This window comes from Phyllostomus discolor, chromosome 4 (assembly GCF_004126475.2).
Source record: "Phyllostomus discolor isolate MPI-MPIP mPhyDis1 chromosome 4, mPhyDis1.pri.v3, whole genome shotgun sequence".
Lineage (NCBI taxonomy): Eukaryota > Metazoa > Chordata > Mammalia > Chiroptera > Phyllostomidae > Phyllostomus > Phyllostomus discolor.
The window spans coordinates 9489302-9517249 of NC_040906.2; positions in this window are offsets into that span (position 1 = coordinate 9489302).

Here is a 27948-nt window from a genome sequence, read left to right on the forward strand (position 1 = left end):
CCCTGACAACAGTGCCTACCGTTCTCTGGGCTTTTGTTTGTGTCCTTGTATTTCTTCCCGTTTCCTAGGAGATAGGTTGCCCCATAGATCTCTCCTTTCAAATGTAGCCTTCCTTCATACTTGGAAATATCTTACTGAAAAAAAAATCGCCAGTGGATTTTCATTAATTAGTGAGTGTTATGGCTTCTCTAATGCTGAAAACATCCAAAATTGTATTCGTGATGTAACATAGAAGCCCTCTCTCGACTTTAACTGAAGCAGAGTTAGACAAGTAAGAAAAAAAGTATCACGAAGAAGTTTTCAAGGATACGGTATAGATGTAATAAGACACCATCCTCAACTTTTCACAACCTGATGACACTTGTACAGATGCGGGTGGTCAGCCATGAAGAAATTAAAGACCCAGCACTTACGCGTCTCCTGCATACATCTAACGTAGCTTTCAACCCCTTCCGACTCAAATTTTCTGGTATAGTGACTGCTACTGGTTTGGTGAGTGCTACCGCTAATTGAAACCACATTGTGGTCAGATCAGGGATAAGCCAGTTGGGCATCATTGTCGAAAATGTCCCCAGCAGGACGGCCCCTTTGTTCTCCTTAGAAATGAACTGATTCAGGGAAGGCAGCGCCACCAGATCATTATTCATTCACGTAGGCAACATTCCCTCAGCCCTACTCCTTCTTTCTTTCTTCCTTTACCCTTTTCCTATAATTTTCTTGTGAAAAAAATAAAGGAACTCCAATTCTCTTGTAAACTACGTAATGGCGTTTAATATGGAGACTTGCCATTTCTAGGCAGGGACGTTTTCTGCGTTAATAGTAGTTATACACGGAGCATTTACAGATCACCTGTGGATAGGCTTGTTAATTAATGGAGTTAGAGCCCTATTTCATTCCATTTAAAGCAGAGTAATTGAAATCAGGGTAATCAGCACTGCAGTATTCAATACTTTCGCTCCTTTTCAAGGTCATTTTAGCAATTATGCTCTTGGATGAGCACGTTAGTAAATGCTGCGGTTGCTTTCTGTCCGTCCTGACTTTTCTCGCTCCTGCGCCCCATCACATGTCTCTTTTCATTATTGCATTCATAGAAAAAGCTAGAAATGACCTGTGCCATCCTTTAGTCTTTAAAAAAAAACTGTTACACCTAATCCAATCAACCACTTCAGAAAAAGAAATCAGAAAATTAGGCTAAAATTAATTCCATTTTTTATGGATCATACACCCCCTTGTTAAGAGAGTATATAAAGAAAACTTATATACTATCAAAGTCACTATTAGTTGGATGTTAGTAAATCTTCTGAGGTTCCTGGACATCGTTATTCTATGATATTTGTTGACGATAAAGTTCTTTTCTCACTTTTTTGCTAAATCTGAAAATGACCAATTTTATCAGGTGCAAAGAACTAAACTACTTCAAGCTGGCCAATACAAAGTTTTTCTGAAATTGTTTTTTAGACAACAGTTAAATTTTTATCATCTCCTATATAAGAAACACTCTTGCTGCTGTTTTGCATCATTGTAGAATTAGAATGTGAAAGTCAAACTGTGATAAGGATCCGTTCCACTGATTTCGTAATAAATATTTTCTTTTATTCAAAGTGACGTTGCATATTGACCCGATGATGTTTTGCCCCACTTACCCATTTTCCCGGCTAAAATTAAGACCAATGTAACATTTCCTTGCAAGGGTGGATGAACAAGAGAAGGCTTTGCTGTGTGTGTGGTAATTGACCTTCGCACATTTAGTCTATTCCTGTTAGTGATATTTATACTTGCACATCTATATAGACCTTTCTCTGAAGACCGGTTTCATCAGCAATACATGTATTTAGAAAATAAGTATGCCACCTGACATAGTTGTAATCTCATGGTTTCATCCCAAAATAGGTACTTGTGTTGCCACGTGTGTTTAAAGGATAAGGGGACACTGGGTTTTTAGCTAAGTTGGACTAGGGGATGTGCGCATGTTTCATTCAGTGTGGTTATTTGAACCGTCCTTTTTGTGAGAAGCATCTGAAAGCTATTGGAAATATAATCACCTTCAGAAGTTCATATATCCTGGCCAATGATATGTGCAGGAAAGGTTGACAATTATATACAGTCATGTGCCACTTCCTGGCAGGAACACAGTCTAAAAAATGCTTCGTTAGGCAATTTTCTCATCGTGTGGACATAATAGAGTGCACTTACACAAACCTCATTTTATAGCCTACTGCACACCTAAGGCTCTAAGGCCTAGCCTATTGCTCCCAGGCTGCAGGCCTGTACAGCATGTTACTGTACAAAACAACACAAGAAGAAAGCACAATAATGGAGCACGAGAGAAAATGATGCGATCAAGAGATGCGTAAAAATGAGAGGTATAAGGATAAGGTTGCTGCCAGTGTAACATGACATAATGTTGTACAGCAAACTTTTTTTATAAGTAGAAAGAGCACACTCTAAAATAATGATAAAAGGTATAGTATAGTAAATACACAAAGCAACAACTTAGTTGTCTATTATCTTTCTCAAGTATCATATACTCTACATAATGTATGTGTCATACTTTTATACGACTGCCAGTGCTGTAGGTTTGTTTACACCGGCATCACCACACACACGTGAGTAATGCATTCACGCTGTGACAAGGCGATAGAAATATTTCAGCTCTAATATAATCTATGGGGTGACTTCCTCCTTCCTCTCTTCTTCCTCTTCCTCCTCCTTCCCCTCTTCCTCTTCCTTCTCCTTCTTCTTCATTCTCTTCCTCTTCCTCTACTTCTTCTCTACCTCCATCTCCTTCTCCTCCTCCTTCTGTTTAATTTTTTTATCCTCACCCAAGGACATTTTTTTCATTGCTTTTACAGAGAGAGGAAGGGAGATAGGAAAGGAAAGAGAGAGACATTGCTATGAGAGAAAACCATCAATTTGTTGCCTCCTGTACATGCTTGGACTGAGGATCATAGGCACCTGGACAGGGTATTGAGCGCACAACCTAGACATGTGCACTGACTTGGAATCGAAGCTGCACCTTTTTGGCTAAGGGATGACACTCCAACAGACTGAGCCACACCAGCCAAGGTGGACCCACCTTTTTCTGTGTAGTCCATTTCGGACTGAAATGTCATTAGGCAGTCCATAGCTAGACTTACTAGAATGTTTTCTAATGACTTAGTAAATCTTATTATTTCTACATGCATTTTCTATCTATATTTAAACATATTTTCCTATGGGAATCTCTGCAACTATCTGTTTTCTGATTAAAACTGTCTTCATCAAAATTTGAGAACATTCTTAGAATCTTTTCATGTCTATGAAGAACTTTAATTTCTCAGTGAGAGAGAGACAGAGAAGTATGTTGGTATTAATGATAATTTAAATTTACTTTGTTTACTAGTATAAATAAATTGAAATTAACAATCAGCAACAGCCTTGGTATCTTCTGTGCTGTTCTCCCCAGGAGAACTCAGCAATAAGCTATTTTAGAAATTCTAGCTCATCCTTGAAAATTTATCAAACACATTTCTGTTTCACAGTCTATCCTGATTTGGTAATATGCAATTAGAGAAAATGACCATTTTAATATAGAACAATTTTCTTGTAAATTATACAGTAAAATATTTGAAACATATTAAAATGAAATGCATTTAAAATGATTATAGTTATGAATTGCTGTAATTTGGTCTTACATAGCTAATTGTAAAAGACTGTACATCCATTTAGCAATTTTCATTCTCTAAATTTCTCATAATGGGACTTAAGGAAAAAGTTAAAACTGCCCTCTTTCCTCAAACCTCCTCCCTTCTCTTGTAAATTCTGTTTCAACGAAGAGTCACCACCCTTCCAGTCACCCTGAGCAGGGAACCCCAGGAATCAGCCTAGCCTCTTTCCTCTGCTCATTACTTCAGCACTCATGACCATGGAATCCCGTCTCCTATGGGCGTCTAGGCGAATCAGCCCAGTCCCACCCATCTCCCCTGCCGTCGGAACTTCACGCACGGAGAGCCACACTAGTCACTAGTCTCTGAGTCCACTAGCCAAGTACGTAGCTCACCAAACACGCACCCCTCCATTCATGCTCAGCATAGCATCTACAGTGGTCTTTCGAAAATGCAAATCCAAATGTTACATTTCTGCTTCAAGTCTACCAGTGGGTAAAATACAAACATTACTTGGTGTAAATACAAACTCCTGGGCAAGGTTCTTCATGCCTGAGCAGTTCCTGGCCAAAGTCTCCAGCCTCGTCTCACACCCCTATGTCACGTGCATCTTATTCTCCAGCCACCTAGAATCCGTGCTACTTCAAGGTTATCTCAAGAACATCTGCCTTTGACAATGTCTTTCCTCTGCCTGTGAAGAAAAGAATAAAGGTTTGTCACTTTTTTAAAAAGATTTTATTCATCCATTTTTAGAGAGGGAGGGGAGGGAGAAAGAGAGAGAGAGAAACATCAATGTGCAGTTGCTGGGGGCCGTGGCCTGCAACCCAGGCATGTGCCCGGACTGGGAATCGAACCTGCGACACTTTGGTTCGCAGCCCACACTCAATCCGCTGAGCTACACCAGCCAGGGCTGGTTTGTCACTTTTATTCCCCATCTGTTTTTCCTTGTCCTTCATGACTTGGGTTTATTATAACCACGGTAAGGAAGACTTCAGTTAAAGAAGAGAACGTTATTCTGGCACTTATTAAAATGGCAAGAAAGACTTTATTCAATGTATGGCAATAAGGGGAAAAGATCAGGCTCAACTCAGAATACAGTTGGAAATTGATTTATAGCCAATGGGCAGAGTGAGGGAGTCAGAAAATGGACAATTGCTAACAGGAGACATCATCATGGATATGAATATTCTTGCTGACCTAACCTAAGAGGAATCTTGCTAAAAGCAGGTCAAGGTCTTATGTCCATCAAAAGTCAGGGATGAATAACTTGGTCAGATACCAAGAGTGAGGGGATAACTCAGTAGAATTCTTTTCTAAGACCAGGAGAGGCAGGGCAATGATAGCGTGGCAGAGGGACCAAGTTGAATCCTCGTTGGGAAGGGGGCTCAGAGGAAGCGAACGGAAGTTTGATCAGAAACAGAATCTTTGTTGCTTTCTTAACCCTCAGACAGAGTTAGCGTTCCAGTGCTCCCTGAAATGTCCTGGGCTCCTGTAGCACCCCAAGTAATCCCCTTGCCATATTGCTTTGTAAAATAACCATTTGTCTGCCCTTCCTCCAGTGTGAGAGCTTTCTGAAAGGAAGACTTTTTGCCTCATTGCTAGGCAAGTGACATTGCCTATAACCTAGATGTTTAATAATGTTTATTAACTAAGAACTCTGTGTGAATTGAAAGGAAAATTTTAATTATCATCTGTCTACACTTCTCTTTTGCTTTCTGCCTTTTCCTCCAGGAATCCCTTTGCTCTTACTAAAGTATCTTTTGTTAAAGAACAAAAATTCAGCTGAGTAAATTGAAAGCTCTAATTGGCTTTAATGAAAAATTCATGAATAGCAAATAAAAGTGAGCTCTGAGGAGTTGTACAAAATAGGAGGTTTAAATAGACAGAAAGAGGGTGGGACAAAAAAAGTTAATAGAGTTGATTCTTTCAGGCAAGGAGGCTTTCTGTAGAGGAAGTCAGGGGGTTCTGTCGGACAGATCACCTCACTAGCGCTCACCAGGAAATTCCAGTTTGATGGGGTTAAACCTCGATTCCTGGGACAGGCTGAAACTACAATCGGGTAAGTGTTAAGTGTCGGTGGAGCTTGGTACAAGTGACTCCATTTTGGGCCTGTTGTTTCTCTGCAGTACTTTGGTGTGAAGGGTAGGTTTTTTTGACATTGGTCTCATGGATAAGATTTAGTATTGCTACAAGAATCAAGGGAGCTGTTGGCTTTGTGCACAAAGCCCGATAAGACATAAATAGCAGTTTGCAGTGGAGAAAGTAAGAGTTATTTTTAGGAACCGCCCATGCCTGGAGTCACTGGCTTCTTGGTGGCTTTCAGGGAAGTGTTCTAAAGGGGAAGTATCATTAATGATGGTGACTAAGGGCGTTAGGGTCTGATCAGGGTAACGGTCTCCATGGATGGGCTGGCGCTAGGGATGGCTGATCAGGGCACCGGGTGCTGATGTCAGCCGTGGTGTCACTTTGTTTGGGTCACCACTCTGCTGGAGCTGAAGCTCAACCACCACGGAGGCCTAGGGGTTATCTTTAGTTTGATTGAAACTGTCTCTGTGGCCATTAGACCTGAGTCTTTGTTCCTAAGACTAGTTGATGCCGACCAGTTCCTCGTTGTCCTAAAGGCTTAATGATTAAGGAAGTAAACGGACACAGGGGAAGGAGGCTGGTGAATCAAGGTGCTGGGTGAGGCCCATTTAAATTAAAAGGGAAAAAAGGAGAAAAAGTTATATTAAATAATTAAATTTTCTGCGCGATTACCAATGTAATCGTGAGTCGTTCTCTGTAACCTGTTTTTATTTCTCTGTGAGTTTGTTTTGTAGAGGGGTCTGTATAGGCCAAATCTCATTACAATGAATACTGTTAAAATGAAATCCCTGCATATGTAAGCCACTTTCGGTGGCTGTTTACTGTAACTTTTTCTATAATTCCAAAAGTAGATTTTCAGTTTCTCAGAGATCGATAGGAGCGAATAATGAGTTCTATCCTGCATAATAGGTTCATGACAGTTCCTCTGTTCTTTACTCCTCTCATCGCTTCATTATACTATTAAAAATTAAGAAATAATCTTAAGGCAGAGCCTGTGACACAATTCTACTCTGCAGAACCTCAGTAATGATTCTTAATCATCTCTTTCTGCCGCCTCCTCCCACCCTTTTTCTTAAACATTTAATCTCAAAGTCTCCATGTGTTCAATTATTTACCTCTTTGCTTGAAAAACTTATCTCTGGGGCAGTGGCAAATTGACTTTACATCTCTGTGAACCCGAAGGAAGTGTATTTCTTTATCTGGACTCATAGGAAGTGTATTTCTTTAGGGAAACGCAAACAGAAAGAAACTGACCTTAGGTAAGAAAACATCCCCATAGGGGTCACTTAGAATGAGAAAGGGGAGACCCGGGAGGAATGATCTCAGGAAAGGAGGCAAAGAGACTAAACAGCTTTCAGTAAATTCGTGCAGGAAGGTAAATGAAATCAAGCCCAATGAGAGCAGGGACGCAAACAAGAAGCCCCAAGACTATTAGATTCTAGAAATAAGTGGAAACATCCAGGAAGCAAACTGGACTTCCCAGAGTTTGGACAAATGGACTTAAGCCACATTTATTTAAACATTCCAGGCCAACGTAAATTCAATTGACGGAGAAATCTAGCATAACGCTCCACAGACTGGGCTCCGGAATAAACTTTCTGAGGGTCATGGACGTTTCAACCACTTTCTCTGTGTGTCTCTGACTCAGCCAGCACCACGGGAACTCTTAGATGAGACAGCCAAAGGAGCCGAATATTGTTTACCGTGGTGCTAGAAGGACTGAAAGGCCAAACTGGAGGCAAGTGGACCACCAGGTGAAGTCATCACCAACATTAGGCTAAAGGAACAAAGGCAGGATGAGGTGTTAGCAGGGCCCAAGGGTGAGAGTGTCGTGTCAGAGGCTGGAATCACCGGGATTGTGCTGGGCGTGTCTGGTGGGGAGCGGGGCCACAGGGGAGGCGCACCAGCTATGGGAAACCACCTGGGGAAAACGTCAGAACCTTTACCTGGACGAAACACTTTGGCCAAACACTAACCATATAATAGGTGAAATAGGAAGAAAACCATTCTGACCTGCTAGGGAACGTGAGGAAAGAGTCCGAAAGCACAGAGGCTCAGGGCTGGCCTGATGTATGCATTTATACATGTGCCTGTGTGCATGTTGTCAAATGTGTACATATATTGACATGCACACGCAAGCACAAATATGCATCATACAACCAAATGAAATCATCATCTACATGTTTTGTAATCTGATTTAACACTTACTGTGGCATGGATATCCTCCCGTGATATGAAACATAAATATAAATTTGTATATATGGTTTCAGGGCTGCACAGTAGTCTGTTACCTACCAAATTTACTTATATAATTTCATATTGTTCTTTTACGTTGTTTTCAGTAGTTTTTTTTTAATGGAGAAAAACAGAATGTGCAAATACTTCAAAATTTCTCCGTGCTTGAGTGTTGGACAATGTGAAATAAGTCTGGAAATGTGGCTTTTTTTTCCAATTGAAACTTTCTTATTTCTGTATTATTGCCTTTTCACGAAAACCCCTTTAAAAACAGATTGTATAATGGTGTCAGCAACTTCAAAACAAACAATTAGCAACAGAGTCAGGATTTCACCGCTTAGCATTCATCACAGGCCTCCTGAACCCTGATTCCTTTGAATTTTCCTGATGGAAATAATACATGTCATCATGTGAAGTCAGGACCGGTTAGTAATCAGAGCACGGCCAAGGTCGCTTGAAGGTTTCTTTGATGCAGACACTCCTCCATGGAGAGTTAAAACGATCCTGACCTTCCTAAGCGTGCTTTACCTTTCCGACACAGGGGGGAACTGCATAATTGACTTCTTCAGGTTCACAGAGGACTCCGAGCACAGATGAGAGCTAGACACTCAGCTGAATGCAAGCCCAACAAATCAAAGTGTGCGGGCTGTCGCTGTACAACAGATACAATTGTTTCTCTTTCTCCTTTTTCCTTTGTGGTTTTTACTTCTAAATTTTAAATGGTTGTCTTTCAACAAGAGGAAAAAAAACATTCAAAATGGACATATTTTTCTACTTTTCTTTTTTTTTAAGATTTTACTTATTTTTAGAGAGGGAAGGGAGGGAGAAAGAGAGAGAGAGAAATATCAATGTGTGGTTGCTGGGGGCCATGGCCTGCAACCCAGGCATGTGCCCTGACTGGGAATCGAACCTGCGACACTTTGGTTCACAGCCTGCGCTCAATCCACTGAGCTACACCAGCCAGGGCATGTTTTTCTACTTTCCATACTCTCAATGTTAAAGGTATGGAACGAGGACCTTGGTGTCAGGCACGATGATCCACGGAGATCCTCTCACGAACGGGTATCCTTCTTCTGAGTCGATGTAACTCACTAGGTATTTTTACGGGAGGAGCAGAAAGTGCAGTATGTGCTGTGTTTAAACGAAGGCTATTATTTTAGAGTAGCTGTAGGTTCACAGCAAACTGAGAGGAAGGCAGGGAGATCTCCCGTGTACCTCCTGTTCCTACGCACGTATAGCTTCCTTCATTATCATCACTTACCAGAGTGGTACCTTTGTTACAGTCAGTGAACCTACATTAATTATACATTGAACAAATGTGTAATGACATGTACTTATCATTGTCACATCACTTCCCTAAAAATGTCCTGGGCTCTGCTTATTTACTCCACGTATTCCTCCCCCCGCCAACCTCAGGTCCAGCATCAACCCACCTTCTTACTGTGTCCATAGTTTTGCCATTTCCAGAATGTCATATACCTGGAATGATATGGTGTTATATTTTCAGACTAGCTTCTTTCAGTTAGTAATATACACTTGAGGTTTTTACATTTCTTTTTAGTGTTAAATAATATTCCAATGTCTCAATGTACCAGAGTTTATTTATCCACTCACCTACTAAAGGGCATCTTGGTTACTTCCAAGTTTTGACAATTACGAACAATCTTCTATAAACATCCATGTGCAAGGCGTTTTCTTTTGGTGTGAAGGTAAGTTTTTAACTCTTTTGGATAAGTACCAAGGAGCATGATTGCTGGATTGTATGGTAAAAGTACGTCTAGTTTTGTTAGAAACCATCACATTGGTTTCTCAAGTACCTGTGCCTTTTGGCATTCCCACCAGCAACGAATAAGAGTTCCTGTTGTTCCACATCCTCACCAGCATTTGGTGTTGGCAGTTTTCCACATTTTGGCCATGATCGGGGGTGTGTAGAGGAATATCATTGTTTTCATTTGCATTGTCCTGGTAACATAAAATATGGTATATCTAGGTGCTTATTTGCCATCTGTGCATCTTCTTTGGTGAAATGTCTGTTAAGGCCTTTGGCTCACTCTTTAAACTGTGTTGTTGCTTACTTATTGTTGAATTTTGAGAGATATTTGTGTCTACTGGCTACTAGCCATTTATCTGACATGTCTTTTGCAAATAAATTTTTCCAAGGCTGTGGTTTTTCTTCTCATTCTCTTGATATTGTCTCTTTATCAGAGCAGAAGTTTTTCATTTTAATGAAGTCCAACTCATCAGTTATTTCTTTTATGGATCATGCCTTTGGTGTTGTATCTGAAGTTCATCACCAAAACCCAGGCTCATCTGGCTTTTATCCTATCTTATCTTTTAAGAATGTAATAGTTTCGTGTTTTGTATTTAGTTCTAGAATTCATTTTGACTTAATTTTTTAAGGGTGTAGGAGCTGCATCTAGACTCTTTGTTTTTTATTTTTGCATGTGGGTGTCCAGTTGTTACAGCACTATGTGCTGACACTGTCTTTGTTTCAGCGTAATGTCTTTGCTCTTGTCTCAAAGATGAGTTGACTATATTTTTATGGGTCTGTTTCTGAGCTCTATTCCATTTCATTGATCTATTTGTCTTTTCTTTAACAGTGCTACATTGTATTGATTATTGTAAGTGTATAGTATAATCTCAATAGTTTTCTTATGCCTATACACACACATGTACAAATACAAATACACAGTACACACTGTGTTGGTAGTTTGGGCTGTATAACAAAAATAACGTTGACTGGTGGATTAAACCACAAACACTTATTTCCATAGTTCTAGAGCCTGAGAAGTCTTCAGATCAAGAAGTCCTCAGGTTCAATGTCTGGTGAGAAGCTTCTTCCTGCTTTGCAGATAGCTGTGCCCTTGCAGCACCTTCACATGACTAAGAGAGGCAGACCATCTCTTTGTTGTCCCTTCCTATAAAGACACTAACCCCATTACGAGGGCTCCACTCTGATGACCTAATTACCTCCTAAGTGTCCCACCTTCCAACTCATTGAGGATTAGAGTTTCAGCATATGAATTTGCGGGGGGGGATAAAATCATTCAGTCCATACCATACACTTAAGTATATGTAAAGATACAATTTTCCAAGGATATGACACGGGTACATTTTATATCTAGTACCTAAGAAAAATATCTAGCAAACTTTGCCCTTCTTCTACATTTATTATTTTTTAATTAAAGAGAAATGACTCAGGAGGTGATTCTCCAGTTGCCTTGTAGATCCTATATATCAACAGAGACCCGTCCTTCCAGATAGCTATTTTCCCATACCAGGCCCACTCTTCTGAGAATAGCTAGTTACCTTCCTTTTACTTTGTGGCGGGTAAACAGTTGCTCATGAGTATTCATGGCAAAACTGTGAAAATATACACACTAGGAAGTTAATATTGGTTAACTAAGGAGATGAGAGTAATGGAGGAAAATAATCTAATTAGGTTTTTCCTTTTTTTGTATCTATGCACTATTTTATTTGCTAAAAAGGCACATACTGGTTTGGTAAATGAAAAACAATTAAATACAGTAAATGTTGAAAAAATTAAACAGCTCAATGTAAAATGTGACTACAATTATGAGCAAAACTCATGTGAAGAAGTATCACATAGGTCTTCATAAGTAGCAATGTACATTTACTGAAATTTTTTACTTAATTGGCTTTAGTGGACACTCTTACTTGTGTACTTTTATTTTATGTTTTTAAATATTTTATTTATTTATTTATTTATTTACTTACTTATTTTTAGAGGGAGGGGAAGGGGGGAAGAAAGAGAGGGAGAAAAACATCAGTGTGTGAGAGATACATCAATCGGTTGCTCTCGCGCACCCCCAGCTGGGGACCTAGCCTGCAACTCAGGCATGTGCCCAGGAATCTAACTGGTAACCTTTCAGTTCCCAGGCTGGCACTCAACTCACTGAGCCACACCAGCCAAGGCTTACTTGTGTGCTTTTAAAGAAGAACAGAAAAGCACAGGTGTGTACACACCTCTTTTAGAATGAGACACACTGTAGAAAAATAGAATTTTGTAAAAATATAGATCTTTATCCTAAATAGAAATTTGTTCTTAAGAAATATATATTTTTGAAACATCCATGAGTATTACAAAAAATGGCCAAGTTTCTAGGCTACAAAAAAATTCAAGTAATTCTCTAAATTACACATGAAACAGAGCACATTATAAATGGAGAGCTAAAAAATACACTCCTGACAGGTGTGAGGTTATATCTCATTGTGCTTTAATTTGCATATCTCTGATAACTAGTGAAGTTGAGCATTTTTTCATATATCTATGGGCCATTTGTATGTTCTTCTTGGAGAAGTATCTATTCTGGTCCTTTGTCCATTTTTAAATTGGGTTGTTTGTCTTCCTAGCGTTGAGTCATATGAGTTCTTTATATATTTTAGAGATTAAACTCTTGTCTGATGTATCATTGGCAAATATGTCCTCCCATACGGTAGGTTCCCTTTTCATTTTGATGATGGTTTCTTTAGCTGTGCAGAAACTTTTGAATTTGATGTAGTCCCTTTTGTTTATTTTTCCTTTATTTCCTTTGCACTAGGAGATATGTTGGCAAAAATATTGCTATGTGGGATGTCTGAAATTTTACTGCTGATGTTTTTCCTAGAACTTTTATGCTATCATGACTTCTATTTAAGTCCTTTGTCCATTTTGAGTTTATTCTGGTGTATGATATAACCTCACACCTGTCAAAATGGCTATCATTAATAAAGCAACAAACAAGTGTTGGTAAGGATGTAGAGAAAAGGGACCCCTAGTGCACTATTGATTGGAATGAAGATTGGCACAGCCACAGTGGAAAACAGTATGGAGTTTCCTCAAAAAATTAAAAATGGAACTGCCTATGACCCAGTGATTCCACTGCTGGGAATATACCTATGAATCCTGAAAGACCAATTCAAAAGAACTTATGCATCCCAATGTTCACGGCAATGCTATTTACAGTAGCCAAGTATTAGAAACAGCCCAAGTGCCCATCAGTAGATGAGTCGATTAAAAAACTGTATGTTTGCACAATGGAATACCATGCAGCAGAAAGCAAGAAGGAACCCCTATCTTCTGCAACAGCATGGGTGGAACTGGGGAAATATCATACTGTGTGAAGTAAGTCAGTTGGTGAAAGACAAATACCGTATAACCTCACTTATAACTGGAATCTGATGAACAAAGTAAACTAATGAGAAAAATAGAACCAGAGACATGGAAACATGAAACAGACGGATAGCTGTGGGAGGGGAGGTGGGAAGCAGGGATTGGAGGGAGGAAGGGGAAGGGATTAGTCAAAGAACATGTGTGAATGACTCATGGTCATGGACAGTGGAGAGGGGACTGACCGTGGGAGAGAGGGGTGGGCTGGGTACAGTGGGCAAAAGGAAAAAAAAAATTAGGACAACTGTAATAGAAGAAACAATAAAAATGCACCAATATAACTTTTGCTTAAAGCAAAAATCAAAACCAAAATTAGAGATTATTTATAAATAAATGACAATGAAAATGCAATACTATGAAACCAATAGAATATGGACAAAATGGTCCAAATTTAAACATTTATAGCTTTCAATACATTTGCTGTAAAAATAGATAAAATAAAAAATAAAGACATGAAACCAAAGAATGAACAATAAAGTAAATTTCAGGTTGGTAGAAGAAAAGAAATAGTAAAAATGGAAGCAGAAAGTAATCAATACAAATGTGAATATAAGAACTTATCAATGAATCCAAAAGGAGTTTTCTGAAAATTCCAATGAACTGGACACATCTTTGAAAAGTCTGATCAAACAAGAGAAGGAAAAACAAGATAAACACCATTATGGATGAGAAAGAATTCTTAGCTAAAGCTATTAAGAAGATATATAAAAATGGCAAGAGATCAATTCTATATTATTTTGATCCATTGGGATCTCTAAGGTTAAGTTGACAGTTGTAGGAAAATATAAATTATACTAACTGACTTAAGAAGATATTTAAAAAGATACAAAAAAAGCTACTGTAAATCAACCCATCTCAAAGAGGCAATGAAAGATAATTAGTGATAGGTCACATTGAATATAGAGACATTTTTAGGAAAGTTTGGAAGAGAAGAGGAAACAAATAGAATGGTAGCCGTGGGGCAACTGGAAGTCTCTAGAGTGGGTGCAGTGTGTGCATGTGTGTGTGTGTGTGTGTGTGTGTGTGTGTGTGAATGTGTTGTATGTGCAGTGTGTGTGTTTTATTAAGGAGATGTGAGCATGTTTTGTGCTGATGAGACGCCAGTGGTAGAAAGGTAAAGGTGCATGTAAGGGAGGTCAGTGGTGATTAGCAGTAAAGGTCTCTAAAACATGAGAGTAGTGATCCAAAACATGGCTATTGGATTGGCCTTTAGTAGGGGCCATGTCATCTTCACATCTTCACAGTGTAATAACAGGAAGGGAAGACAAGGTTCATGCAAATGCAGGCAGACTAGTGTGCATTCTGCTAGAAAAATGATGGCATTCCCTCTGGACGCATTCCATGTGTCTGTAGAGAGAAAGAAAGAGGAGATGGGGAACTAGAGATCTGACCTCATTTGGGAAGCTTTAAAAAAGCCACTGTAAAGTTTTGGAGACTGAGTGCAATAGGAAAATACAATGTTTTTTAAGTAGTATGGAGGGCCTACCTGAAGGTAGCAATCAGAAATTTAGTAACTATTTTGAGACATTCCTCTCCAGAATTCAGCAGCTTGGGTGCAACAGTAAAAACATAGTTATGGTTCATTCAGAGCTGTGATTTTATCATATGAATAGGAAGGAAAGACAGAAACACATGGGAGTTTAGAATGTTGGCAAATGGCAAACCAACATTCTGGAATAATTCATGGAAACTCAATTGGATGAGGAGCAAAGTAAAGGAAGGAAAAGACAGAGGGATTGGAAGAACTGGATGTTCCAGCAAAGTCAAAGGATGGGATTATGGTGTCATGGTTGTCCCAGCCAGCACATTCCCTTCTTGCAGGCAAATCTGTGCTGGAAGCCAAACCATAATCAGAAGATTGTTTTGTAAGCACAGTCAGAACCATAGGAGATAACTGAATGACTGAAAAATGATAATTCTCCCAAAAGATTTGTGTTCAGCCAATTCTGCCTATGGCACTTTCTTTTCCTTCTGTGCTACATTATCTTCTCTCTGAGAGTGTTTCACATCCCAATGTCCTTAGATGCTCTGCAGAAAAGGATTTTCATGAAATCATTGTGGGAGAAACTACATACTACATCCTTCCCTGACAGTACATTTCTCAATTTTTCTTCAAGTATGATGCAACAGTGAATGTGTGGTGGGTTAAAGGCAAGAGTTTGTCCTCTGCAGATAAGCTATTGATTGTCTGTGTTTTCCTCTAGAACTTTTATGGTGTCATGACTTATACGAGAAACCTACAGCCAACGTTATACTCAATGGGCAAAAACTAAAAGCTTTCCCCTTAAGATCAGGAATAAGAGAAGTGTGTCCACTTTCACCACTCTTATTCAAGGTAGCACTGGAAGTTCTAGCCACAGTGATCACACAAAGAAAATGACATAAAAGGTGCCCAAGTTGGAAAGGAGGAACTGCCATTATCCACAGATGACAAAGTAGTGTGCATAGGAAACCTATAGACTCCACCAAAAAACTACTCAATCTAATAAGTGAATTTGGCAAAATAGTGAGATACAAAGTCAATATTCAGAAATTGATGGCATTTTTGTATGCCAACAATGAAACACAGGAAGGATAAACTAGGAAAAAATCCCATTTACTATAGCAACAAGAAAAGTAAAGTACCTGGGAATAAATTTACCAAGGAGGTAAAAGACCTGTGTACTTGGAAAACTATTGAACACTGAAGAAAGAAATTAAGGAAGATACACAGAAATGGAAGCATATCCCATGTTCATGGATTGGAAGAATTAACATCATTAAAATGTCTATACTATTCAAAGCAATCTATAGATTCAACACAATTCCTATTAAAATATTGATGGCATATTTCACAGATCTGCAACAAATATTTCAAAAATTTGTATGGAACCAAAAGAGACCCCAAACAGCTTCAGCAATCTTGAGAAAGAATAACAAAATAGGAGGGATTACAATACCTATATCAAACCATACTACAAGGCCACTGTAATCAAAACAGTCTGATACTGGCATAAAGACAGACATATAGATCAATGGGACAGAATAGAGAGCCCAGAAATACACCCAAGTCTCTACAGTCGATTAATATTTGACAAAGGAGGGCATAAGCATCCAACAGAGTAAATGTGGCCTCTTCAGTAAATGATGTTGGGAGAACCGGACTGTTACATGCAAAAAAAAAAAGTGAAACTATACCACCAATTTACTCCGTACACCAGAATAAACTCAAAATGGGTAAAAGACAAAATGGTGTTTTAATTGATTTTCATCCTACTGGTCTGTTTCTCACAGAGGTGTGAGGCAGGTTTATGATTCTCCAAAGAGCTGGCTGGAGGGTGATGAAATCTGTTTTTCAGATGCAACTCTCCTCGCAGGTTTTGCCAAAGCTTCAGGAGTAAAGGTTTCCTCTAAGACATGTTGTCACACCAAGCTTTATAAATGAGACACGTAACTTCTTAAATGGACAACTCTTTGATCTCCTCAGTAAGCTGGCGCCCAGCTCCCTGTGACTCTTTCCGATAGCTTGGTCCTCTGATGCGGAGAACAGGCATGTGGCTGGCATCGTGAATCTCAGTAGAACCATTTGATTACATAACCTTGCCCGTAACTGCTTTTTCAGTCACCCATTTGCAGACAACTCCTTGAATTACTTCCACAGGTGGACAATGGCATATTGTATCAAATGACAAGAAACACACTCCTTAATTTGAAGATTCCTGAGAGGGAGGAATTCGTCTTTGAACTAAAAAGACAAAAAAGAAAATACAGACTTTCAAAAGTAGGCTCACACCATTTTATTCTACATTCAAAAAAGATATGTTTAACAAAAGCTGACCGTGATCACATTTTTAACAAATATTCTTTTAGGAATCCCTCTGTTGACTCAAGGACAGTACCACCCTTCATGAAAAAGCTCTGCTGAAATTTGTATGCTTTCTGAAATTTTCAAGCATTTTAACGTACTCTATCCCAGTCTTTAGTCGAGGGGAAAGATATTCAAACTAAATGCCCAATTTTGACCAAAATATCTATTTGCCATGATTAAAACATGAAAACAACAATTACATTTATAATATTTATCTTTAAATAAAATTAAGGGACAAATAAAATGCAGTAGAGAAACACATTTTCTATGTGTGTATATATATTTATATATGTATGTCTGTGTACACACATTTTTTCATTTTGTTAAAGCTGTGATTCTAAGCAGAAGAGTTGCATTTAAAATGTAGAAGCATGTTTTCTTCAAACGGTTATTTCTATAGACAACATTTCAGTGCTCTTCCTCCAATTCAAACATTTAGAAATCCATGCAGGACATGTAGAAATGACCCCACAACATGAGTTTGTGGGCAAAGTGTTGATGCAAAGGGCCACAGGCCCCTAAGTTACTCGCTTAACCAAAGAGCCTTTGTTGTCAAACGTGTCATCCATCTGGTTTCTGGGAGTCAGGCTGCTTCCAGCAACACTGGACATAGCTGAAGAAACCAGCAGACAGAAAGCTAAATAGAATAGATTTCTTTTTTAAAAAATGTTTTAAAGATTTTATTTATTTTATTTATTTTTAGAGAGGGAAGGGAGGGAGATAGAGAGAGAGAAACATCAATGTGCGGTTGCTGGGGGTTATGGCCTGCAACCCAGGCATGTACTCTGGCTGGGAATCGAACTTGTGACACTTTGGTTCGAAGCCCGCGCTCAATCCACTGAGCTATGCCAGCTGGGGCTTAGATTTCTAAAATAGTCCTCTAAACATTCGGGGACCCTGTATGGGGCATCAAGTCCTAGAAACTGTGGTGACAATGCTGTCAGGAAGACCAGTGATACTCTTTGGAATAGTTCACAAGGGTTCCTAGAGAGCCAAACATACTTGACTGAACAAGGAGAAGAAAGAAACAGAATCTTTTGCTCTTTTGTGGGTGTATTTTTTTTATGAGCAAACCTAAATGTAGTACTAATCAATCATTTAATTCTTAAACATTCTTTCCCTGGTTATTCATCAAGAAGAGTACCATGTGCCGTGACAAAAGCTATAATTATTTTTATCCCATTTTCATGCCCCCTGTCCCCCCACCACTGCTTTACATTATTGCCAGATACTCAAGCTCTGATGTGGACCTGTCCATGAAGGCTCACCTGCATTTGTAGCATCCTTCAGGGAAATGCCACATCTGCTAATAGGACAAGTAAAGCAAATGACCAACCCAAACGAGCTGATTTGTTCCCGATGACAATTTAATGTATCAGTCTGTGTGCATAACATTTGTATTTTTATATAGTGCCTTAGCTCAAGGACGCGACAAGTTCCAAGTTTTCCAGCACTCTCTCAGGGACATTGATGAAGGCATGTGTGTTCTCTCCTCTTTTTTCTGCCTTTTAGTCATTCTTGCTTGTTCAGTTCAGGCTCATACCCAGTAGTCTGGGGCAACAGTTTGCTTTCAAATGTCTATATTGTGGCCAAATGCAACTGCAGTCTCTTTGATGGAAAGGCTTGCCTTTTATGCTTCTTCGGAGTTCTTTATGATTTCCTGAATATTCGTTGACAAGGGGTTGTGGGGTGGGAATGGTTTGGAGCAAGAATCTTACGGACATCGGTGACATGCCCAGCAATCTACTGGCCCATATCTGTTGTTTTATTGATACTTTATTTCATACCAATAGCTATGCAGAAGTAGCATACATAGTAGGTGATCAAATGTCTGGATTTCTGAGCCAGGGTGTTAATTTGAAAAGCATTATTGTCTCTTATTAGGGGTATGATCATGAGAAAGTTATTGGATGTCTCTGTTACTTAGTTTTATTATCAGTGAAATGTGGATAATAATAGCACCTTCCTCAAAGGTATGTTGTGAGGATTACATCATTAAATGAGTTAATAGATTGAAGGAGTTTAGAACAGGGATGGACACAATAAATGCTAAGCAATGTTAGCTCTAAATAGTATTGCCACTTATTTATTCTTGTCTTTGAGGTCTGTGGTGCTTTTAGACCACTGTGTTCTGATGTTCTAGAAACACATCTTTTTGATGAAACTTATGTGTTATGCTCAACGTTAGATTTGAATCCTAGATACATTGGATACTTATTTGGCGAACTGCTTTTTGCTTATTCTGGCAAACTGCAGATACCAGAATTAGATACTAACCTTACCTAGTACACGGAAGGCCTCCGTGTCCACACCGCATTTCCAAGCTCTACGCCTAGGTTTAGGAATGAAAATGGTTGTATGTAGAGGAGTTAGAATGACTGCTGCATTTGTGGCTTTCCTCATTCTTTGGTAGAAGTCTGACCCTAATTTTCTGCTGAAAGAGAAAGCCAGGACTATCTCAGTGATAGTGTGACAGCTCCACATCTGTCACTGTCACATCTAGAAGTCAAAGTATGATTTTGTATTTGCAAGAAGAATTATTGCACAGGCTTCAAAGCCTGGGCATGTGATGAGACCAGAAATACACACGATACATTGCAACCATTTCAAAACACATAAAAACCATAGACTTTATAGATATGAAGAACTAAAATATGGTCTAGCCCACTGACTCACCTTCTAGTGCAGGAAGGCCCAGAAGCTAAGTAGTCTGTGAACGTCCATGGAACCAGTTCATAGCGGGAGAACCAGGTCTGGGATGGAGTGGGCTGGCTGCTCAGCTACTGTCCATTCTACCATTCCATGCTTCATATCACCACCAAAGAAGGTCTGAACATGATAAATATTTGCAAATCATTTGCATTAATTAAAATATATTAGCAACTTAAGAAGTCTGTGATACCAGAATCCCTCATCTGATAAACCAGATATAAATGGTTAGAAATTACTTAGGACTTAACATGTTAAGATAGGATGGCTTCAGACTGGAGATATCTATATATCTATATCTATATCTATATCTATATCTATATATATCTATATATAGATAGATAGATAGATATCCCCTTTATATAAAAGCACTAGTAAATGTGGATTTAGTGACAATATTTAGCACAGTGTCTTCTGCATTCCAAGTTCTCAATAAATGCTTATAAAGAAGCAATTAAAGTTTGAACATTACCTAGGGTCCTAACGTAAAATAAGGTAAAATTAGAATTAATCAACAAATTTAAATGTAGATTTTTTCTCTCTCTTTATTGTAATTTAAAGAGTTAAAGTATATTTCAGGGAGCATAAAATGTTATAGTAGTTTCAAATGTACTATTTTATTTTTCTTGACGTATGTGAATCTTCACATATATTCAGTGACAGAATTCTAATTAACGCTCAGATCCTTTGAATCTTGTTATTTAAAAAATAATTATTAACAAGCCTCCTGTCTACCACTTTTATATTTTGCTTTCAACTAATATCTTCTTTTAGGATTCTAAACTCTTGGTCTGTACCTATCAGATCCTACTCCCTTTAAGACACCCATCAAATCATATTTTCTCTTTTTCCTGGAGATAACTCTGATTACTAATTCCTTGTTAAAGTATCCATATATTTTAGGCTTGCCTAGATTTCTGGCCTTTGAAGATAGAAGCCTTATTTTGCTCTTCATTGTCTGTGCAATCCATGGTCAGAAAAAGATACAGCCTAGTTATTGTGAAATTTGCACAGGTTTTTATGCCCCTTGGGTTATTTTATAAGTAACATGCTATGCCTTGAAACATTAATGTCTGTTTTAATGTCTTTGTTTCCTGCATAGGCAGTTCCTAGCTCTGTCCCTCAGGTGTCTCTCCAGGGGGGGCACATCATCAATATTGAGCTCAGCATAAAATCATGGATGTATTTACAAGAGCATCATTCTCTCTGGAGGTGATAGTGCCTGTTAAGGAAAATGATCCTGACTGCTGGCCAGGCTTCGCTTACTTTAGGAAAAGACCCGTCGGCCCAAAGCTTTCACAGTTCACAAGCCTGAAGAAGCACCTAATGTTAGTTATTTGCTGTTATATCGCAACACGCCCACTCTTGCTTTGAGGCGACTCAGAAAATTCTTCGGTTATTACTTGATGTTAAAACAGGAGGGGGCATATTTCACTGTAAGAGGGCTTTAAAAGTCAACAAATTAATTTGCTTTTCCCTTCCAGCTGTGCCATTCCCCCCCTACTCCAGCTTTGAGCTGTAATTAAGTGCACAATTTTATAATAAAAGTAATCTTTTCCTGGTGCTTCCCCAGCTGCAAATGCTGACCCAGATTCCCATTATGAGTCATGACTGTCACATGTGCTTGAAATAGGTTCCATTTCCCCCTGCCCTCTGGTCGCCGGAGATTCTCATCATCGGATTTAGCTCCAACCTTACTGCGGAACTGGAGGGAGGATTTATTTTATACCTGCTCTTCTTTGAAATCCTTGTTCTTTTTTTGTTTCCAAAAGGGGATGGTACCCAACCATCTGGCATCAATGGCCGGGGAAAAAGCCACACTCACCTGACGCTGTTAATTAACATTAAAGCTGGCTACTGAGGTTAGTTGGGTGCAGGATTAATACAACAGTTTTACAGTGAAGGCACAAGACTTGGATGAGCTAAGGGGAAGGAGCGGTTCGGAAGAAGTGTGGAGAAGATCGGTACGGTATTCATGGATTGTGCCTAGATCATTTTCCAATTTGTATCTGTCTTTGGAAGAGTTTCAGTGTCATCCTGAATGTGTTCCTATTTCTCTCCATCTCTACTGGAAATACAAAGTATACTCTAGCCCGAGTCACCATGGAGTCACCTCATCTCTCATTCTAGTCTCTCTTACGGTTTCAAGGTGGAGAGCTGAGGATGGCTGTGACCAAGGATGAACCAATAGAATCTCAGCAAAAGTGTTGTATGTGGCTCCCAGGCCATGGATGCAAACACCTCTGATGTCCTCTGCCTGTCCTCCCTGTCCTCTTCCGTTATGCTACCCAGCGCTAGCTCGAAAGGCAAGTGTTGAATGTGGCCAAGTTAGCATTAACCTATGTCTCGGGGTGACTTCATGGGGACCTTTCTCTGTATCGCAACCCGTTGGTTTATTAGGTGACTGTGAAGCCACTGAAATTTGTGCATTTATGAATATTTGTCACAGTCTTCAGCGCTTTCCTAACCACTACAAGTCTCCATGTAACGTGGCCACCCGGTCACCCTCTGTCACACCACTGTACTTGATTTCTCTGTGTAGCATTCACCACTCTCATGTTTCCTGTTTATTTAAAAGGCCTGTTTGTTTACTTTTTGCCTCTCCCCAACTGAAATGTGAGTTCCAGGACAACAGGGGTTTGACTGTTCCCAGCTGTGTACTCAGAGAACAAGGGCCGTGCTTGACACGTGGCAGTAGTCTTTACTAAATGTTTTCTGAATGAGTGAATACCACACAGCTTTCCTGGAAAAAAGATCTTGTTTTAGATACTAGCCCTAAATACTCACAAATGCAATTCTCTCTGCTAACTCTTTGCAGTCTACTTTTTAAAACGTGGGGGTTAGACTTTACCTTTTGCCATGAAGTTAATAAGCACGTGTTGTTACTTTCCCAGGTTTACTAAAACTTTCTGATGTACATAAAGGAATCATAAAGGCCAGACCCGTTGTTTTAATAAATAATCAAGAGATTTAATTCAAATTAACATCAAGTACCAAGTATGGCATGCTCTTTTCTTTTTCTTTCTTTTTTTTTTTAGTTTTTATTGTTTAGTGTCTATGCTGTTACAGCTGTCCCCACCTTTTCTTTTTTTCCCTTTTCCCACTTCCACCCAACTCCATCCTCTCCTCGCCCCAGCCACCCCAAGCCACTCCTCATGTTGTCACCTGTGTCCATGGTGGGGTGTTCTATTCTTTTGTTCCTCCTAGGCTATTAGCTAATGCCAGTACCAGGTAAATCCTCACTTCTCTCAGCATTTGTTCTGACCGTATTTTCTTTCTTATCAGACAACTGTCTCTTGCCAGAGATTTATTATTGTAGCCCAAACCTGCTTCTTCATCTTAGAAGGGAATAATCTCTCAGCCTTCTCATTTCCTTGAGGTGTTCTATCACACTTGTTTTTTCACCACCTCTGTACTTAGAGTTCTGTATCTATTCTGGATAGTAGACCATTATAAGATATATGGTTTGGAAATATTCTCTCCCCCTTTGTGATTTATCTCTATAATTTTGTGATAAAGTCCTCTGTTGCACAAATCATTTTACTTTTGGTGAAGTCCAATTCATTTGTCTTCCCTTGGTTGCTTGTGCTTTTGGTACCATATTTAAGAAATGTTGTCTAATCCAGATCATGGAGATTTACACCTATGTTTTCTTGTAAGGGTTTTAGATCTTAACATTTAAGTATTTGATCAATTTTGAGTTAACTTTGGATATGGAGTGAAATATTCATCCAAATTTATTTTTTAGCATTTAGAAATCTGGTTGTCCTATAACTGGGCAAACTGGAGCCCGTCCATGTGTGGCCTTGATGCATGACCCAACAATTAGTGTTGAAGGAAACAGGTTTTTATTTACGGGATTCCAACCTTGGGGGGTCTGGGAGCACTTCTGCTCATAGGCCTGTTCTCCCAGGAGGCCCAGTATTTCCCTTGCTCCCCAACAATCTATAAGCCAAAAACATACCCCAAGTCACCACATATCCTTATTTGTTCTTAAGCCAACTGTGCAAACAGTTCTCCATCCCCTCTGAAAGGCACATGCATGGGTTTCCAGGGACACATCCTCCGGCAGTATCTCTCTCCTTTGGGATCTGGGATATGTTTTCCTCAGCCTCCGTGTCGTAGTCCAGAAAAACACATGCTGTGTTCTCCAGGCAGGTTTCTCAGAGGGGTCTCCTCTTTCTCACACCAGCTTAACCCAAAACTGCATGGCATCTCCATACTCCAAACTGCATGGCACCTCCTTACACACCACACCTCATGGCTGAATCCCCCTACTTCGTGGCTCCTTCCTCCTGGCTGCCTCCCTTGTGGCTGCCCTTCTCTATGGCTGCCGTATCCTACTGACCTCATGGCCAATGGGCAGCCCTTTTACGCCCTTTCAAACTGCATGGCTGCTACTCTGATCTCTCTCAGCCCACCCTTATTTTAAATGCTGACCCAGAGCTTCCTTGTGACCTCATATCTGGCCCCTCTTATAATGTGTTACTTTTGCCAGTTCCCCCATATGTTTTACCTTTGCTGCTGTCTTTAGGACAAGAATACCCCAACACAGGAGCCTCTGGCACTGTATAACCTCCCCCAGCTGTGTCACAAGTCCCTGAATGCTCCCAAAGTCATATAGACCTTTGCCTGGGGTGGTAGTATAGCTATCAACTGGTCATTGTTGTGAAAAGTATCTTAACTACTGTATCACTCCCTCACCCCAATCCTAGCCATGGGTTGTGGGGAATATTTTTGGTGACCACTGCTTTGAGCCCTATTTAGTCCTAGCATCATTTGTTGAAAAGACTACTTTCTCTATTGAATTGTCTTGGCACATGTTACAGGTTGAATCCTGTGTCTTTCAAAATATATATATATATATATATATATATATATATATATATATATATTGAAATCCCAGCTCCCAGTACCTCAGAATGTGACCTTAGTTTGACATAGGTTTGTTGTAGATGTAATTAGTTAAGATGAGGCTATAGTAAATTATAGTGGGCCCCTAATTCAGTATGACAGGTGTCTTTATTTTAAAAGAATGGCCATGTGAAGACAAAGTAACACAGGAAAAATGTTATGTGGTGATGAAATCAGAGTTTGAAGTTATGAAGCTGCAAGCCAGAAAACACCAAAAATTTCCAGAAAAACCACCAGAAGCTAGGAAGAGGTAAGAAAAGGCATCCCTATAAATTTCAGAAGGATCATAGAGCCCTGATAATACTTTGATTTTGTACTTCTAGCTCCTAGAACTGTGAAATAATAACTTTTACTTTTTATCCACCTAATTTTTAGTACTTTGTTATGGCAGCTTCATGAAACTGATATAGCACCCTTGCAAAAATCAACTGACCTTAGGTATAGGGGTTCATTTCTGAAGTTTCAGTTCTATGACATTGATTTATATGCCTATTCTTACATTAGTATTACTCTGTACTGATTACTATAGCTTTGTAGTAGGTTTTAAAATCAGGAAGTGTGATTCTTCTGAATTTGTATACCTTTTAAAGATTATTTTGGCTAGTTTTGTCCTTTGCTATGTCATTAAATTGGGACAACATTGGTTAATAGGATAATAGAGGTTTCTAGTGTATAATTCTATGACACATCATCTGTATATTGCATTTTGTGTCCATCACCCAAAGTCAAAATCATCTCCCATAATAAAATATTTGGCCCCCTTTGCCACTTACCCCCTTTCCTCTGGTAACCACTATACTATTGTCTATGTCTATGAATTTTAGTATTATATCACACACACAAGTGAAATCATATGGTTCTTATTTTAGGATAAGCCATCTTAAAATAAAAATAGTTTTACTTCTTCCTATCCAATGTGGATGCCTTTTATTTCTCTTTTTCACCTAAGTCTCTAGCCCTGGCTAAACCTCCAGTATAATATGGAATAGAAGTGGTGAGAGTGGACATCTTGTCTTATTTCAGAACTTTGGGAAAGAGCTTTTAATAATTAGCTATTAGGTAAGCTGTCGGTTAGCTGTGAATTTTTCATAGACACTCTCCATGGGGTTGAGAATATTTCCTTCTATTCCTAGTTTATGGAGTGTTTTCACCATGAAAGGGTATTGGATTTCTGCGAAGTACTTTTTATGTATCTACGGAAATGATCATGTGGATTTTCCTTTTATCTTATTAAAATGGTATATTGTGCATATTGATTTTCCATGAGCACCCAGAATAAGTGCCATTGGGTTAAGGTGTATAATCCTTTTCCTACCTTGCTGTATTTAGCTTGCTAGAATTTTGTTGCGGTCTTTGCACTTACATTCAAAGGAGATATTGGTCTGCAGTTTCCTTTCCTTGCAATGGATTTGTTATGTTTGGTTTTGGCATTAGGGTAATACTGGCCTCATAGAGAAGGTTAAGAAAGTTTTCCTTTCCTTGTATTATTTTTGGGGATGAGAAGAGTTTGTGAAGAACTCACATTGCTTTAAAAAAAAAAACACTTAATATAATTTACTGGTAAAGCCAAAGCCAATATATTCTTGGATTTTTTTGAGGAAAGTTATTATTATCTTCTTCATACCTCCACTGTTATTACTGCTAACTCAATTTTTTGTTATAAGTTTATTCAAGTTTTCTGCTTTTTTACAAATCAGTTTTGATTGCTAGAGTCTCCTAAGAGTTTGTCCAATCCAGCTAGGTTTCTAGTTCATTAATGAGTTATCATTTGTAGTATTCCTTTAAATTATTTTTATTTGTATAATGTCAGTATTAATGTTTTCCATAACATTTTTGATTTTAGTAATTGGAGTGTTCACACTCTTTTTTTTTCTTGGTCAATCTAGGTAAAGGTTTGTCAATTTTTTAAAATATTTTATTTATTTATTTTTAAAGAGGGAAGGGAGGGAGATAGAGACAGAGAAACATCAATGTGTGGTTGCTGGGGGTTATGGCCTGCAACCCAGGCATGTGCCCTGACTAGGAATCAAACCTGTGACACTTTGGTTTACAGCCCACACTCAATCCACTGAGCTACGTCAGCCAGGGCTGGTTTGTCAATTTTTTGATCTCACAGAAACAACTTTTGGTTTCACTGATCCTCTCAATTGTTTTTTATTCTCAATATCTTTATTTACACTGTAATCTTTATTGTCTTCTTTCTGCTTGCTCCGGGCTTATTTTATTTTTCTTTTTCTAGTTTCCTAAGGTGAAAGTTTAAGTTATTAATTTGAGATTTCTCTCTCTTTTTAATGTATACATTTAGAAATATAAATTTTCCTCTCAGCAGAATTTGCTGTATCCCATAAGTTCAGGTTTTATTTTTATTTTCACTTACCTCAAAGCATTTTCTAATTTCTTTTCTGATTTCTTCTTGGTCTCATTAATTATTTATCAGGGTGTTATTCTGTTTCTTCTGTTTGTGATTTCTAATTTCGTTTTATTGTGGTTGGAGAACATGCTCTGTATGATATCAATATTTTTGAATGTATCTAACTTATTAATATTTGATGGCTAACATAAGGTCTATCCTGTAGAATGTTCCTGGTGCATGTGAAAACAATGTGTGAAAATTTGGTTATCGCTGCAGGTTCTATAAGTACCTGTTAAGGCTAATTGTTGTATGGTGTTTTTCAAGTTTTCTATTTTTTTAATTGGTTTTCCATCTAGTTGTTCTATCCATTATTGAAATTAGAGTATTAAGGTCAACTATTGTTGTCAAATTGCATATTTCTGCCTTTAATTCAGTCAGTCTCTGCTTCATGTATGTTTGGGCTCCATTGTTATGTGAATATATGTTGAAAGCAGCTATATCTTCTTGGTGTATTGGTGTTTTATCGTCATAAAATGACTTTCTCTGTCCCTGGTAACAGTTTGTGTCTTAAAATCTCTTTTGTATGATATCATCATTTTCGGTCCACTTCTCTTTTGGTTACCATTTACATGTTATTAAATATGTCTTTTTAAATTCTTTTACTTTCAAACTCTTCATGTATTTGTTTCTAATGTGTATCTCTTGTACACAGCACATGGTTGGAGCCTGTTTGAGGATTCCAGCCTCCCAAGCCCTGCCTTTTAATTCAAGAGTTTAATCATTTAAATTTAATACAAGAATTAAGAAGGTATAATTTACATCTGACATTTTATTATTTTACGGTGTTTTTGTTCCTCTATTACTGCCTTATTTTGCGCTAAATAGATAATTTTTAAGTAGTAGTTTCTTTTGCTATGTATTTTTGAGTTATTAGTGGTTACCCTAAGGATTATCATTAATATCTAGATATGTAACAACCTGCTTTCAATAA